Raw genomic sequence first — 17796 nt, forward strand, 5'->3', positions numbered from 1 at the left:
GATATAATCTTTGACATTTTTCCATATTTCACTTTCCCTATTTTCTAGACCGTATGACTTAATATCAAAAACTGAATCTTAGATTTACTACTCAACCTACCAAGTTTCGAATCTTACTTTCCATTTGGAATTACACCCTGGGGACTATTCATCTCAAATAGGGTTATGGAAATTACTTGGTAGACGCAAGCGTCTCCTAGCTTATTTGTTCAAGTAACAAAGTTCTATGTGGTACTTAGACAAAAGTAGTTGGAGGAGAAATTTTTTTCTTCGAGGAAAAGCTACCAAGCCTATTATTGGCATCTGGAATAATACAAAATTCGATGGGTTTGGCTCTTTTGAAAAAAAATTATGGCCTAAAGACAATACGTTCCATTGAATTATTGATATTTACCTTACGAGTAACTACAACACTTGATAGGCATGGCCATGATGTTGGTATGTTACCTTAGAAAGTTACCGTGGCACTTCCCCCCAACGGTCACATGTTCATCAAATGAAGGGCTAGCCCCTAGTGAGTGTAGTATCCAAAATCTCCTTGATCATCGACACAAATTAGCCCTTCAATCACTCCTAAAGGTAGCTATATTCAATCTCTTTTTAGAGGAATGAAATATCTTAGTGTGTTCTTTCTTAATCATGAATGGGTCTCTCTCTCTCTCTCTCTCTCTCTCTCTCTCTCTCTCTCTCTCTCTCTCTCTCTCCCCATAGCTAAAATCCAAAAACTGCTATTAGAGCCTAGAGGATTTTTCCTTAGGATATTTAAGTAATAGGGCCAAAATATGGGCAAGAAAGGGCTATGTAAGAAAGCGCTCAAGTTGTTCATTTTCATTTACTGAAAGGTTTGATGGTCCAAACGATTCCAAATATAGCTATCGAACTAGATTGATTAGTATTCTATCTATTTAAAGCATATGTACAATCATATATCCATGCATGAAGTAGAAGTCACTTTCTTCGTGTCACTTCTCCCTCAGTATTTGTGCACTCTTAATTACTTTTGCAGCAAATGTATGTTCTGAGCCTTGAAACAATTACTTTGTGGATGTTCTCTATGCCTTACTCTTCTTTCTCAAAGCTTCTCCCATTTTTCAAAGCTCTACCAAGAGATTTTCTACCATTCTTACTTGAGCTTCATTACTATTATCACCCTAAAAGATATGGCCTTTTCTCTCATATAACGAGTGCTTCAAATAACACATGTTGTAGTAAATTTCATATGAATATCAACTTTAATTAGAAGTATGCAACTACAAGAAGTGTAAACAAAGGTTTCTCATATATGTAGATGAAGTAAACAACTCCATAATGAGAGAAAGAAACATATAGATATATGGGTAGATCGAAGCATTTACGTAGTAGACCCACTGACTGGAAGGTATCCACCATTTAATTTTGTTTCTGATTTGTTGGAGACGAGATTGATGGTTTTATTCAAAGCTCTATCAATCATAAAACCACCATATTAAATATGTCTCTTCTCTAAAACATGCACTATGTCTGAATAAAACACAAATGAAAGACCTTATAACATCACTCTCATTTTTAAATGGGCATTTACAAGCTCTTAAAAAGACACCCCTTGTATTGTGAGCAAGAGTAAAACAAATGAAAGAGATTCACAAACAACAGAGTGTTCTAGTTGAAAAGGAAAAAAATATTGAAATTGGCTAGACATCAAGTAACTAAGATTTTAGGTTTGATGTGTTTAATGCTCAAGAAAGAGAGATTTATAAATGAGATAATAAGTACATTAGACATTTTAAGTCTTCTAGGAAAGCAAAACCTAAAAAAGTTTATTCTTCAACATTTGATGAAAGGAAAAAAAGTTTTGGTTCATCCATCAAAAATCCAAGAGATACATGATAGTGGCTAGACTAAGTAGAAGGGGATATAAATCTATCTCAAATATTTGGGTTGTTGGGTTTCAAGCCTTGGTTAAGGTGTCTAACCCATGTGGGATTAAGCCCTATCAGTAAACTGATATGCACCACACCTTAGGTGGAGTTTTCATGGAGAAAAAGGGTGGCTAAAGATAGCCTAGGACTTCTATATATGTAAAAGGGTTCAATCAATCAATGATAGCGCCTTGTTTTTTGTTGTTGAAGTTCCAACTCTCTCTCTCTCTCTCTCTCTCTCGCTCGTTCTGCTTGCTCACCCTCTTTCCCACCATGGTCGAGCTATGCCTTCATCCTCCATAGCCGTCAACACCTAATAGTGGTACCAAAGCCTTGGTGGAATCCTTGGCAAGTCTAGGTGGTGGAGAAGGAAATTTTTGGGAGCATACCTATGCACAATGTTTTAAAACGCTGTTGTGCGGATTGCAAATTTTGCAAGCATTGGTGGCCAGCATAGAGGAAGTCAAGCACTGCGTTTTGAAATGCCATTAACCAAGAAGTTATTTTTTTGGGGTGAACTCTTTGGTAGTTTTTGCAGTCTCTCAAAATGCTAGGCTTTATGCGCTAGGCTAGCAAGATCATCAAGGAGCATATTGAAACGGTGCAATAGCAGATTGGAGTCACAATCTCAACACGATGGTGGCTAATTTCACAAGATCTCCAAGCTCCTCAGAATGTTGTCTAGCAGGCACTAGAGAGATGTCAAACAATTTTGTTGATAATTTTGATGTTATAGTTTTTGGTTGTTCTGTGCTACACTATCAATGGATAGTTGTCAATGGCCTTTGCCAAAAGAGAATAATGCTGCTCAAGATGACCCGATTGAGCAAGCTGTGTGGACTTTCAAGTACAAGGATGCTTTGGGTTTTATATGTAATATGGGTATCGAATCAAATCCCGACTTTAAAGGTTTTCTCGAGAACTTGGTATATCAACAAAGATTTCAAAAAAATGTTGTTCTATTCCATGTCATATTTTAATTTTGTCAATTGTCAGTTTTATTGTCCAAAAAAATTGTACGGGTTATAGGCATTGCCACATGAAAAGTGATAAGACCTCCCATTTATCTGTTTGGTTTGAGTTCCTGTAGTCCCACTCTGATTGTTGTTCGAGGGAAGTACACACACCCTGATGTTATTGTTAAGGGGGGCTTCTACTCATTGTTTTAGGTGGTGAGTTGGACTCTTCCATGGTCTATACTCAACCCATTGTCAGTGGTTTGGGCTTGAGGGGGGATTGTTAGGTTTCAAGCCCTGATTAAGGTGTCTAATCCATGTGGATCAAGCCCTATCAGTAAATTGATACACACCACCCCATAGGCGGAGTTTGATGGAAAAAAAGGGTGGCTAAAGATAGCCTAGCAGTTTCATATATGTAAGGGTTCAATCAATCAATAATAGCGCTTTGTTTTTTGTCGTTAAAGTTTTGCTCTCTCTCTCTCTCTCTTTCTCTCTCTCTTCCCCTCGATCTGTTTGCTCACTCTCTCTCCCAACATGGTTGAGCTACGCCTTCATCCCCCATAGTTGTCGACACCTAACATGGTTTGCCTAAGCATCACAATGTAGGAAATACCAAAAGAATTTGGAGAATATTACCACATTCAAGTGGGTTTCTTGCAACCACCAATGCGCTCTGAGTGTCAGGGTAGATATTGTTGGCAATGTCCTGTCCAACACCCAAATCAACCATAAGGTGTCTGAGCCATACACACTTAATCGTAGCTGTGAAGACTTACCTGTACTCAGCCTCACAACTGGAAGTGGCCACAGTAGGTTGCTTCTTGCTCAACCATGATATGCATGAATTGCCAAGCATGAAACAAAAGCCACTCGTGGACACTAACGTGTCAAAACAACCAGCCCAATATGAGTCCAAAAAACTATGTAATTTGGCGGCAATGATCCCCCCTTGGGACAAAACAAACCAAGATGTAAAGTGCCACTGAAGTGGCAAAAAATCCTCTTGACAACATGCCAATGCTTAGACCTTGGGCTATGCATAGATTTGCTGACCTGCGAGACTGCAAATTGAATATCTGGCCTCGTGTTACATAAATAAGGCAGCCAACAACATTTTGGTAATGAGTGACATTAGCAAGATCACCAACATCATGAAGAAAAAATTTTAAACATGTTTCCATGGGAGTGGCAATAGCTTTGCAATCCTCAAGTCCAAACTTACATAGCAATGTCTCTATGTAGCTTGTCTGACACAAGGAAATACCACCATCACACTGCTTAAATTGTATACCCAAGTAATGATGCAAGAGCCCCAAATATTTCATCTTGAAAGTAGCATTCAAATCAGCCTTCAATTCAGCAATATGTCGCTCATTTAGTCCAATGATCAACAAATCATCCACATAGAGAACGACAATGAGAAGTATATCACCCTCACGCTTTACATACAATGTGCTTTCTGTTAGACTTCTACAAAAGCCTTGTTTGACCAAATGAGTGTCAGCCTTCTCATACCAAGCACGAGGAGATTGCTTCAACCCATACAAAGCTTTCTTAAATTTTCACACTTCATCTTCTTAGCCTCTAATGACAAAATCGCGAGGCTGCATTACATAAACTTCCTCAAATATGTCACCATTCAAAAAAGCAGTAACAAAGTTTGACTGATGTACATCCAACCAAAATGAGCTTCCAAGGCACATAAAAAATGCGCAGTAGTCATACGACAAGTGGGAGAAAAAGTCTCTTCATAATCTATGCCTTTTTGCTATGCATAACCCTTTGCAACAAGTCGAGCCTTATAGCGATCAATCTCACCATCTGGCTTGCGTTTCAACTTGTAAACCCACTTCGTACCAATGGCCTTTTTACTAGGAGGCAAATCACATAAAGTCCATGCGTCATTTTCTATAAGTGCATCATATTCTGATTGCATGGCAGCCATCCATTTTTTTGAATTTTGTACTTCATCAAAAGACAGAGGTTCCTCAACATCACATAAGCTAGACACAATCAAATGCATAAGATACATGGCGAGAACCTGAACGAGTACGACTAGATAAAGGTGCATCCAATTTACTATCACACAAAGTATACACCAACCATTTTTGGCATACCTCTAACCTGCTTATCTTCAACCCTTTCCTCATCAAGTACATCAAGTACATCTGCATCATAAATAGGCTGTTCTGTAACATTTTTTGAAGCCCCCATAGACTGTACATTTGTCTCATTTGAATTTATATTCAAACTTCCACTGCTGAACATAAACAATAAAGTGTCATAAATGTCCTGTGAGCTTACATTACTATCTCTAGTACATGACTACAAGGGCTGAACAGAATCTTCCACAAACACAACATCCCGTGAAACCAAGATACGCTTTGTTTGAGGATGGTACAACCTATAACCTTTGCTTTCAACACTATAGCCAACAAAAATACATTTGAGAGCCTTATTATCCAATTTTCTATTCTACGTTTGTGGCACCAAAGCATATGACAAACAACCAAAAACATGCATGTGCTCAATAGAAGGCTTTCTATCATGCCATTCTTCCTATGGAGTCATAGATTGCAAAGCTTTCGTAGGACATCTGTTAAGTACATAAGTGGCACACATAATAGCCTCAAGCCAAAACAAATGCGGTAAAGCTTGACTTTTGACCATACATCATGCCATTTTTGTAAGAGACTTATTTTTTGTCTCAGCAACACCATTTTGCTGAGGTGTATAAGGCACTGTAAATTTGTGTTTCATCCCACGACTAGCCAGAAATGCATTAAATCTATGAGACGTATAATCTCTCCCCCTTGATTGAGCGGGGTCGGTAGTATCCTTCACAGACACCTTCGAAGCCATCCACATGGACCTTGGAAAATTGTTATATGTTGGTTGCCTTTTATCAAAGCTTGCCTCACGGGACATATTTTTCTGTTGTCATACTACTTATGTCACATCTATTCAAAATGCATATCTTTTGATTGTTTGTGTATATCTTTTGATTGTAGGGTGCCCGTAGGACACCAAAAATGTGGATTTGCAAAGATAGGTATGAAATCAATGTCTTCCTTGCAATTGGATGGGAAATCAAGGCAGTCAATCACTAAAGAAATACCATAAAGTACTACATGATTGCTAAGAAATTGGTTCAGATACCATATTGCAAAGAAAATCTTGTCAATGGTCTTTGCTTATAGAAAATGAAAGAAAAAAATGGGAGTATAGGAGGCACTTAACTCTAATGTATCTGCTCAAGAGACTGTAGGCATTCAAATATGCCTCCACGATGATGCTATGCATGACATCTCTATCAATGATAACTAGCACCTTGGCCATGTTTGTTGGTATCTCAACTTGAGATATACATTACCCAAGTGATATTTCTCTGTTGTCAAAGACAAAGTTTCTCCTTTTAGAAATAAAAAGGTTTCCTTTGTGAGGACATTGCATTCCCACAATGTATTACTATTAAAGTTTGTAGCTGGTGTGAATACCATTTTTACTTAATAAAAATGATGTTTTGTATCTTACCTCTATGCATATTTGTTCATTTTCAATTTTTTTTGAAATATTTATACTTTTTAATAAGCTTTTGTGTGAAAGTGTTGATTACATTTTTAGAGTAGCGATTTTGAGAATATTGTGATTGAGCATTGCAATAATGTGAAATTGTTCAACTTGAGGGATTGCGGTTGCCAAATAAGTGAAATAAGTGCCTTGTATTGTTTTGTCACAAAAATTTGTTTTGATTTTGAGTTTCTAGTTTTGTTTTTGGGTTTCTTTTTAAAAAAATAATTAAAAGTGATTTTGGGTTTATATGTCACTTTGTGGGTTTTTAAAGTTCATTTATCACTCTTGCCAAACTCTACCTCTAGGGTCTTTTTGCTACCTCCTCACGCATGCACACATGACAACACCATGCAATGCTCTCCTCGTGCATCTTGGTAAGGTGGGAATTGTAGATTGAGCATATGTACTAGTGCCTATGTTTGAGAGCTCTATTAACATGGATGCCACACCCAAATTGCACGTAGAGGCACTTTAAAAATTTCTAGAGTACATGTCAAAATATGCAATTGTGTTTGAGGGATCTGACATGATGTGGTTGTTGATTGATTTTCAAAAACGCTTGTACAAATCAACTAGAACTTTCAATTTCAACTTTTGAGCTTCTTGAAGGGGCTCACCAAAAGGGACTATAAGACAAAGGACGAGGATGACCTCATGTTAGGCGTGAACTTTTGTTGCACTTTAAGTGAACTCTTGCTACCTATACAAAACCTTATGTGGAATTAAGTCATGAGATGGAACATGTGATAGAATGTGGTCACTTTCCACTTAGGATGATGATGTATATGATGAGGATTCACCCCATGATTCATGATGTCACCATTTATGATGCATCTATAAGAGGCTTGTAATTTCTCTTTTCAAATGCATAATATAGTGATTACTTTGTAAACATCTAGTGATTACTTTGAGTTTACATTAGTCTCTATGTGTGTGTGTGTGTAACATTTAATGGCCTAGTAACTTGTGTGTAGCTGAAAATAGCATGAACATAGTGAGAATTTCATTAGAATAGATTCCTAATGAGAATAACAAGAGTGCTTGGGTGGAGAGAGCAACAAAAAGCATAACACCTAGTTATATAGCATGAACAATACTTCAAAAGAGAGAGAAATTAAGATATTGACAACAATTGAGGACCAGATTTACATGGAGCCGGTCCACCCCCCAAAAGGCTTTGTATTATGGTTTCTCCCATCAAGAGAGACATTTTACAATACAATTCTTTTGTTCCTTCAATACTAGCAAGTGAAATGAAGATGGAAGCGTCAAGCACTAAGCAAAATACTTATAAAACACAACATCAATTCCCTCACGGTCTCAGACCCAAGACCTCACACACCTTCGAAGATGGTGAGAGCTAGCGGGGTATGAGAGTAGATTGAGAGGAAGAAGGAGTAGTCTTACGAGAAAGATGTACATCTCCTCACATAATCACTCATATTAGCATAGCACAGCTTAGTAATTAGCATGGTAGAGGAGATGAGCATGCATTGAAGCTTGGCTCTTGGTTGGATTTGCATCACAAAGCCAAGAGTCGTTGGTGTAGGCCTCCCTTCTCACAAGCTTGGAGTAGGTGATAAGCTTTCCATTAAAGCTTGAGAAGAAGAGAGAGAGAGTCTTCTTGCTTCACACATGAGTTAGTGTGAGTGTGTATGTAATAATGCCTTTGAAAAATCAGCCCCCCCTCTCTCTTGGTCAACCCCTCTTGCTATTTGTCATGCTACCAGCCCATTGGACCTCTCTAGGCTTAGCCAATAAGATTTAAGGAGCATAAGTGATAGCCTTCTGACATGTGTCTCCCTTTCCCCTTTTGTGAGAGATTTAGGTAATTAATTAATGCAACTAAACTCTCATTGGACCCCATACCTTTATCTCTTGGCCAATAGGAATCAGGCAAGCCATTGGGCTGCTGAATGCTCATTGGACCCCTTGGGAGACTGTCCAATAGCCTTCTAGAGAGCTTAATTCTTATTGGTTCTTTTATGAAGTGTTTTTAAATTAATTAAACTAGATCTACTCTAGCCTAATTCTCATTGGTCCACCTCCATGGTCATCCAATAGGATTTGAGTATACCTTGTGGGCATCTGGCCTAGGGAGGTGACATGTGTCCCTCATTCCCTTTGTGTAAAGGAGGCTTGTGAGTGTGTGTGTGTGTGTTTCTCTCTCATCCCCTACTTGCAAGGCTCGCCCCCTCCTTTGTGGGAGTTGTGAAGACTTTTGGTACACACACAAAGCATCCAATATTCCTAAGCTATTGACCTTTGGACACAACCTTTGAATTTTGGAAGTCTTAATGGGCTGAACCTTAGGGTCTTTAAAGCCCATAGTTGCACATTGCTCTTTTGCAGATGGCTCCCCCTTTGGATCCCTAATGTGGCCGGTCTGCCAGCTTAACCAATATTCTAGCTTTTTCTCCCCTACACTTCCCCATATTAAATGATCAGTTTAACATGAGAAAAACATAGGAGAATTAGATATTAGTTATTATGACATTACCACTCTCTTGAAATCATAGTCGTCCTTGACTATGGGGTAGAGAAGATAAAGCCTATTCATTAGTCCTTTTTCTAACGGGTAGAGGATCCCTATGTTACCCTACGACATCGTTCTAGAATGGATGACTAATCCAATTGGCGCGTGAGAGCCTAAGCTGCCACAATCATGTTTGCATATTAGTCCTATCAATCTTCCATAGTAGAGTGACAAGCTCTACTTGGTGTTTGGGAGACGTCGTCTCCGTAAACTTGATCTAAGCATGCATACTACTTCATTTTTGTGCACAATAAAGAAAAAGAGAGTCTTATAAGACAAAAACTTTGTTCATTTTAAACATTTGTACATTTGCTTACTCTAGGGAGCATTGTAAGCATTGACAAGGTTTAGGTTATTCTTTAGTTGTATGCCTTGCATCCATCTAGAATCTTCAAAAAGATAATTTTTAAACTTAATAAGATATCGTCGGATAGTCTTACCGTCTCTTAGTACCTTGTCTTCATGTCTGAGAATGGACTCGGGTTGCAACACCTCTTCTTGGTCCTTGATCTCTGGTGGGTCTTCAATAGTTGGTTCTTGAGGTGGCTCTCCTTTGTAAGGCTTTAGTAGGCTCACATGGAAAGCATTGTGTATGAGCCAATGGCTGGGCAACTTGAGTTGATAGGCCATCTCATTGATTGGCCTAAGAATATGGAAGGAACCATAGTACCTTTTTGCTAACTTAGCATAGTACTTTTGGTGGCCCGTAGGATTCTTGCCCATCGTAGGATTCTTGCCCATCGAGCCTTAGGAAATTTGAGTAAGACCCAATAATTTTCTGTAAAGGCTTGGGATCTTCTGTGCTTGTCAGCAGTAACCTTTTGCCTTTGTTGTGAGGTAGAGATAGCATCCTTTATCTTTTGGAAAGATTCTTGTAGGTCTTTGCTATACTCATCTGTAGCGAAGATCTTCCCGTGTACCTTAAGTAGCAGGAGACTTTTTGATCTTCCCTCTATTACCTCGAAAGGTGCTTTTCTCGTGGAGGTATGTACAATGTTATTGTAGGCATACTCCACTAAGGGTAAGTACTTCTCCCATTGGGACCTTTGATCTAATTCCGTACATAGGCTTTTAGTAGATCAAGAATTGTTAGGTTGGCTATTTCACTTTGGCCATCCGTTTGTAGGTGATAGATAGAAGATAAATTTAGCCTTGTCCCTAAATTCTCAAAGAGACCCTTCCAAAAATTACTGGTCATTCTAGGATCTCTATCGGACACTATGGACATTGGCAAGCCATGGTACTTGAAGATTTGTGAAATGAAGAGGATTGCCATTTGATGGGCTTTGATAGTCTTTTTTGACAGGTATAAAATGAGCTTGTTTACTGAACCTGTCTACTATCGTCCATATTCCCATGTTCCCATGGATAGACTTAGGAAGTCCAAAGATAAAATCCATGGATATGCTCTCCCATGGTGAATTAGGGATTGGCAATGGTTGAAGCAATCTTGGTTGCTTCCCTCTATCAAACTTCGTCTTTTGACATACCACACATTTAGAAACATACTCTTGTATGTTTGCTTTCATGGTAGGCCAATAGAAATATGTTTCAATCCCTTTTAGGGTACACTGAATCCCTCTATGCCCTGCATAAGGAGGAGCATGAGATTCATACATTACTTTCTCACGTAGTGAGCTAGTAAGAGCATAGTCTATTGCCATAGAGAAGATAACCATCTTGTAAAGTAAATGGTTCCTCTTTCTTCTCTAGTACAAGGGCTGAAATGACATGTGTAAATTCAAGATCAATAGCATACTCATCTATCATAGAAGATAGATCATTATGAGTTGCTATGGAAACCGCATTCACTCTCGGCCGTCTTGAGAGTGCATCGACTACTTGATTGTGCTTGCCAGCAATGTGAGCAATATGAAAATAAAATTGCGAAAGGAAATTTGCCCACCTCATTTGTTTGTCGGAGATCTTGGTCTGCGTCATGAAGTACTTAAGACTTTGGTGATCCGTTCGCAGAATGAAAGGAGTCCCCAATAAATAGTGCCCAATAGCATCATGAAGTACTTAAGACTTAGGTGATCCATTCATAGAATGAGAGGAGTCCCCAATAAATAATGCTTCCATGAGTCTAAGGCATGTAGAACTGCGAGGAGGTCCTTTTCATATATGCCTAGAGCTTGCTCAACAGGGTCGAGCCTTTGACTTTCATAGGCTATGGCGTGCCCTTCTTGGAGTAAAACAGCTCCAAGGCAATCATCACAAGCATCGCATTGGACCTCAAATGGCTTTGAGAGATCCGGTAGTATAAACACAGGTTGAGTGATAAGCTTTTCTTTATGCTTTTCAAAAGCATTGTTCTCCTTGGCAGACCATGTATACCTAATGTTTTTCTTTGTTAGATCATGTAATGGTCCTGCAATTTGTGAGAACTTTTCTATGAAGCGTCTATAGTATGCACACATACCTATAAAGCTTCTTAGTTCATGAGGATTCCTTGGTTTAGGCTATCCTTTTATTACCTCTAACTTTGATGGATCCATTTGGATGCCATCTTGAGAGATAATGTGACCTAAATACTAAATCTCTTGCAAGAAAAATTCACTTTTCTTTCGATTAACATAAAGTTTATTCTCTCTTAGAACTTGAAATATTACCTGGAGGTGTTCCTTGTGTTCATCTAGTGAATTAGAGTAGATGATAAAGAACACTCCAACACCATATTAGTGAATTTGGGAATTTCTCAATTCCCACTTTCAAAATGAGCTTAAGATTTGACCTCATGGAAAAATCTTTACCAAAGTTTGAAGAGCATAGATTGAAAGAGATTTTCAAGTACTACCTTGTGGAAGGAGTTGGCCTTAAAAAATATTTGATATTTGTTCATAGGGACAAATATTTAAGACACCGGTGATTCCCAAATTGGCTCTAAAGTCTCAAAATCTACAATATGGTGTTCTCCAGTAAAGGTTCGGTGAGGCCTGAATAGCTTCTCCATCAAGCGGTTGAATGTGGCTCGTGCATTGTCAATCCAAAAGGCATGATAATATATTTGTAAAGAACAAACGTAGTGCAAAATGCGGTCTTTACAATGTCTTGATCAACTATCCTTATTTGATGATAGCCACTTTTTGGGTCAATCCTACTAAAGTAGGTGGACCCTTGTAGCTTATCAAAATAGGTCTTCTACTTGTGGAATGGGAAACCTATTCTTGATAGTGATCCTATTTAGTGCTCTATAGTCAGCACACATACGATATGTGCCGTCTTTCTTTTGCACTAATAGCACAGGTGAGCAAAATGGAGATGAGCTAGGCCTAACCATGTCCTTTTTCAGCTAACTCATGCACTTGCCGCATAATCTCCTCTTGTTGAGCTTGAGAAACACTATAAGGAGGTTTATTAGGCGGTGAACTTCCTGGAAGAAGTTCAATTGCATGGTCATCATTGCCTCATTTAGGAGGTAGTTCACAAGGGATGTCGTCAATAAAGACACCTTGAAACCCTTTGAGAAAATTGGATTACTCTAATTCCTTGTGAGTGTGTATATTTTCTTTTGCTAAAACGTTAGGTTCATTTTGAGAATCTTTAACAAAAATCATGTACACAAAAATAGAGCTCTTTATTGGCTTATTGAAAGCTTGCATATGTACAATGGGTATGGTGTTACCCATTTCCATAGCATCTATGTACATATCTTTTTCCCTGAACCTAAAGCAGATTTTCCTTTTAGGGAATTTAACATTGGCAACCATGCGATCAAACCATGGTGCCCCTAGGATTACATCCTCATGCTTGAGAGGAGAGATAAAGAATTCCTCTTTGTCCACATAGCTTTGGACATGGAGCCGCAATTTCTCGATTAAGGGAGTGACTGAAGCTTCTTGCCCCTTGAAAGCACTGTCTGTGGGTAGGACATCTCCCATCTCGTAAGCTTGTATGCCTAGCTTGGTGGTCAACTTTGTGGATATGAAATTGTGAGTAGAACTAGGGTCAAAGAGAATAAAAGCATCATGTTCTCTTACCTTTCCCCAAGCATGGCATAGAGGAGATCCTTTGTGGTGAGTTTCCTCCTCTTGGATTTTGACCAAGGTAGCTCTAGGACGCTCATGGCGGGTGTTCTTTTGGGGACAAGCGTGGTACGCATGCCCTTGCTCGCCGCACTTGAAACAACGGTTATCCTTGTGATAACGCTCAAGCTCTTCAGGAGAGTGTTTGTTTTTGCCTTTGTAAACTCCCTTCTCCTTAGCTTTGTTGGAATTGCTCTTAGGAGACTTTTGGGCATTGCCCTTCCCCTTAGGCTCATTGGAACCCTTGTTTTTCGTGGGCTTTGAATTTCTCTTAGCCCCTGTTTGGAAATTGATTCGAGAAGCCACCATAGTATGGTGTATAACCGCCGATATGGTGCGTGGCCTTTGGGTATTGACGTACTCCGCCATTTCTTCAGTTAAGCCCGCACAAAATTGCTGCTTTTTCTCTCCAAAATCCATCTTTTGGAAGACAGTGGCTTTGAGATGTAAATCCCAAAACCTGTCTACATATTTGTGAATGGATTCGTAGGGGAGAGAGCTTCAAGCTTCGCCATTCGGTGAGTACTTTGTCTTTGGCATCGGTGGCCAAAAACTGCTTCATGATGGAAGCTCTTAAAGCTTTCCATGTTCGTGGAGCTTCACCGTTGGCCCGTAGGCTAGACCACCATTGCCTGCGGACTTTTGAAAGTGCATAGCTACATGGTGTAGCTTAGAGGACTCCATGAAGCCGCCACATCGAATTGTTGGATAAAGGCCAAGACTTTGTCCTTAGCACCAAAGGTGCCATTGTAGGTACAGAAAGAGATGCTCTTCTCTCCCTCTTTGAACATCTTGAGCTTGGATGACCTCTTCCACGCGGCATAGGATTTCCTGTGGCCTCTTCTTTTTTATGGTTCAAAAGGTCCACCATCACTTTCTTCAGAAGATGAAGAATTTGAGGAAGATGAAGAAGAGGGTGACCTCTTTTTTGCCTTTTTCTTGCCTTGATCTTCTTTGTCTGCACCATCACTTTCATAAGAGGAAGAGGATGAAGAAGATGGAGAAGAGGGTTTCCTCTTTCTTGCCTTTTTCTTCTCTTGCTTTTTGTCATCCCTCTTTGAATTATGATGTGGAGAAGTGTGCGATGGTTTTCTCCGTTTTCGAGGTGATGGAGAGCGTGTAGCCCGCCGTCTTCGTGGAGCCATCTCTGCCGAGGTGGTAGGAGACTCACTTCTTTCTCGTTCCTTCGGTGGGGGCTCTTGATTTCTCCTTTGAGAAGGAGATAAGTCATCAGGAAGCAAATTTCTGAGCCCTTCGTATGGATCCTCTTCTTCTTCCCGAATCGGAGAGAGGCCTCTTTTGGGAGTTTCGCAAGGAGGCTTCCTAGGTACTCTCTCATCATGGTGAGGAATTTGGAGAATCCCATGAGCACGAAGCTGGCGTTGCACTTCATTTTGGAGGGATGGATTTCCCATGGCTTGAAGCCTAGAAACAAGGTAGTTAACAAGCATTGGGGCATCATTAGTAACCTGCTCATTAGCAAAATCAAAGTTAACAACATTAACTTCACTCTCTTTACTATTGTCAGCCATTCTAACAACTTTTAGGTGTAAACTTTTTCAGGTGTACTTTGGCACTTCAAGCCCTAGTTGCTACTCCTCTTTACCCCTTTAGAAAAAGCACTCAAGATACTGTACTCGTGGATCGAATACCATTAATTGCAAGGAATAGAAGAGAGGGTCTTTCAACACCAAAACAACACCGGCTCCTGTCAAGCTTCTAATAGCTCAATAGTGGTTAAGCGTAGGCAAGCCCCGCAGGACTCCACTATTAAGACCATAGCTCTCGACGGTGATGCCCCATTGTCTGCACGAAGGTAGGTGCAATACAAGGCTGAAAAATCCCTTCTTGAGCAAGAAAAGAGAAACCTTGTGCTCTAATACCAATGTAACATTTAATGGCCTAGTAACTTGTGGGTAGCGGAAAATAGCATGAACGTAGTGAGCATTTCATTAGAATAGATTCCTAATGAGAATAACAAGAGTGCTTAGGTGGAGAGAGCAACAAAGCGCATAACACCTAGTTAGATAGCATGAACAATACTTCAAAAGAGAGAGAAATTAAGCTATTGACAACAGTTGAGGACCGGATTTACATGGAGCGAGTCCCCCCTCCAAAAGGATTTGTATTATGGTTTCTCCCATCAAGAGAGACATTTTACAATACAATTCTTTGTGTCCCTTCAATACTATCTAGTGCAATGAAGATGGAAGCTTCAAGCACTAAGCAAAATACTTATAAAACACAACATCAATTCCCTCACGGTCTCAGACCCAAGACCTCACACACCTTCGAAAATGGTGAGAGCTAGTGGGGTATGACAGTAGATTGAGAGGAAGAAGGAGTCGTCTTACGAGAAAGATGTACATCTCCTCACACAATCACTCATATTAGCATAGCATAGCTTAGTAATTAGCATGGTAGAGGAGATGAGCATGCATTGAAGCTTGGCTCTTGGTTGGATTTGCATCACAAAGCCAAGAGTCGTTGGTGTAGGCCTCCCTTCTCACAAGCTTGGAGTAGGTGATAAGCTTTCCATTAAAGCTTGAGAAGGAGAGAGAGAGAGAGTCTTCTTGCTTCACACATGAGCTAGTGTGAGTGTGTATGCAATAATGCCTTTGAAAAATCAGCCCCGTCTCTCTCTTGGTCGACCCCTCTTGCTATTTGCTCATGCTACCACCCATTGGACCTCTCTAGGCTTAGCCAATAGGATTTAAGAAGCATAATTGACAGACTTTTGACATGTGTCCCCCTTTCCCCTTTTTTGAGAGCTTTAGGTAATTAATTAATGCAACTAAACTCTCATTGGACCCCTTTGTCTCCTGGCCAATAGGAATCAGGCAATCCATTGGGGTGCTGAATGCTCATTGGACCCCTTGGGAGACTGTCCAATAGTCTTCTAGAGAGCTTAATTCTTATTAGTTCTTTTATTAAGTTTTTTTAAATTAATTAAACTAGATTCACTCTACCCTAATTCTCATTGGTCCACCTCCATGGTCATCCAATATGATTTGAGTATACCTTGTGGGCATCTGGCCTAGGGAGGTGACATGTGTCCCTCATTCCCTTTGTGTAAAGGAGGCTTGTGAGTGTGTGTGTGTGTGTTTCTCTCTCATCCCCTACTTGCAAGGGTTGCCCCCTCCTTTGTAGGAGTTGTGAAGACTTTTGGTACACACACAAAGCATCCAATATTCCTAAGCTTTTGACCTTTGGACACAACCTTTGAATTTTGGAACCTTAGCATTTTGGAAGTCTTAATGGGCTGAACCTTAGGGTCTTTAAAGCCCATTGTTGCACATTGCTCTTTTGCAGATGGCCCCCCCTCTGGATCCCTATTTTCCCTCCTTTGGATCCCTACTGCGGCCGGTCTGCCAGCTTAACCAATATTCTAGCTTTTTCTCCCTTGGCACTTCCCCATATTAAATGATCAGTTTAACATGATAAAAACATAGGAGAATTAGATATTAGTTATTATGACACTCTCTCTCTTGGAGTGCGTGCACACACACACACACACACACACACACACACACACACACACATTATGGGTGATGGTTGGGATGGTCCCACTCCCATGTTAGGTCCCTCCTTGAAACTCACCTTATTGAATCCCTCAAACATGTTGGTATAAGATCTCTTTGATGAAATGTCATACATACTTTCCTCTATGATCAACTCTAAGGGAGGCAATGATCCGTGATTCACACTCTCTTTAGTGGAAATATTTCTCACTTGGTCTCCTACATCAGGGTTTCGAATTGGGTAGAAACTATCTAATCTCAAATACATTAAAAACAATCGCTCTTGCAAAACCCTGACGTGTCACCTCTTTGGCTGCTTCCAAATCTTCAACTCGAGATCACTCCAAGTTGCAATGCTCTAGCCTTTGCAATCTGTACAAAAAACACTCAATGGATATGAGCTTACAACCACTATGTTAGTTAAAATTGTTGAATTGTTCAAAACAACCTCACTTTTGGCCCCAATCATTTTAGCTTGTAGAATCCTCTAATGATGTCCAAATTGAGTTTTGAAAAAGACATCTCTGCTCCTTATGACTAGATCTAGCTATGGTTTGAATCTAGTCTCAACTCCTGACAGTGGCAGAATGTGATGAAACTCTACACACAACTTGCCCTTGATATCCTAATACTAGATATATGCTTATGGTGTGATTTGGATTTGTTTTGGTCAGTCAAAAGTCAAACCCTAGATTCGACTAGTGGTTTTTCACCTTGTTCTACTCTATGTTCTTTTCGTGCACTTTTGGGATTTCTTTTGCAAATTTGTTTTGGGGAGTATGTTTTTATAGGCTTCTGCTATAGAATGTACAAGTCTCTGCCAAAGATCTCAGATGGGGGACATAAATCGCGATCCATGTTCCATCACTTTCGGACTTGAAATTTGGCCAGCTAGGAGACTAGGATGTTTGGAGTCTAACCCCAAATTCTTTTTTATTTGTATTAGTTTTTGTCAAACAAAAGTGAAATCTCACCTCTATTTTAGCGATTTTTGGTTATCTTCTATTTTAGGCCCTTTTTGGTACCTTTTTCAACTCTTTTTGCAAATTGACTTTGGGAAATGTGTTTCTATATGTCTCATCTACTCACTGTTCAATTTTTAGTCAAAATGTTACATGAGGTACATGGGTCGCGATTCATGTTCCACCTCCTTTTGACATGAGACTTTGTCAACTTGTAGTCTTTGCTATGTGGAAGCTATTCCTAAAATCTTCTTGGATTTGGATAACAAAAAGTTGAGATCCCCCAAATTTTGGTTAGCTAGGCCAAGTTTGAGTATTTTCT

This window comes from Adiantum capillus-veneris, chromosome 19 (assembly GCF_014529385.1).
Source record: "Adiantum capillus-veneris isolate H3 chromosome 19, ASM1452938v2, whole genome shotgun sequence".
In the NCBI taxonomy this organism is placed as follows: domain Eukaryota; kingdom Viridiplantae; phylum Streptophyta; class Polypodiopsida; order Polypodiales; family Pteridaceae; genus Adiantum; species Adiantum capillus-veneris.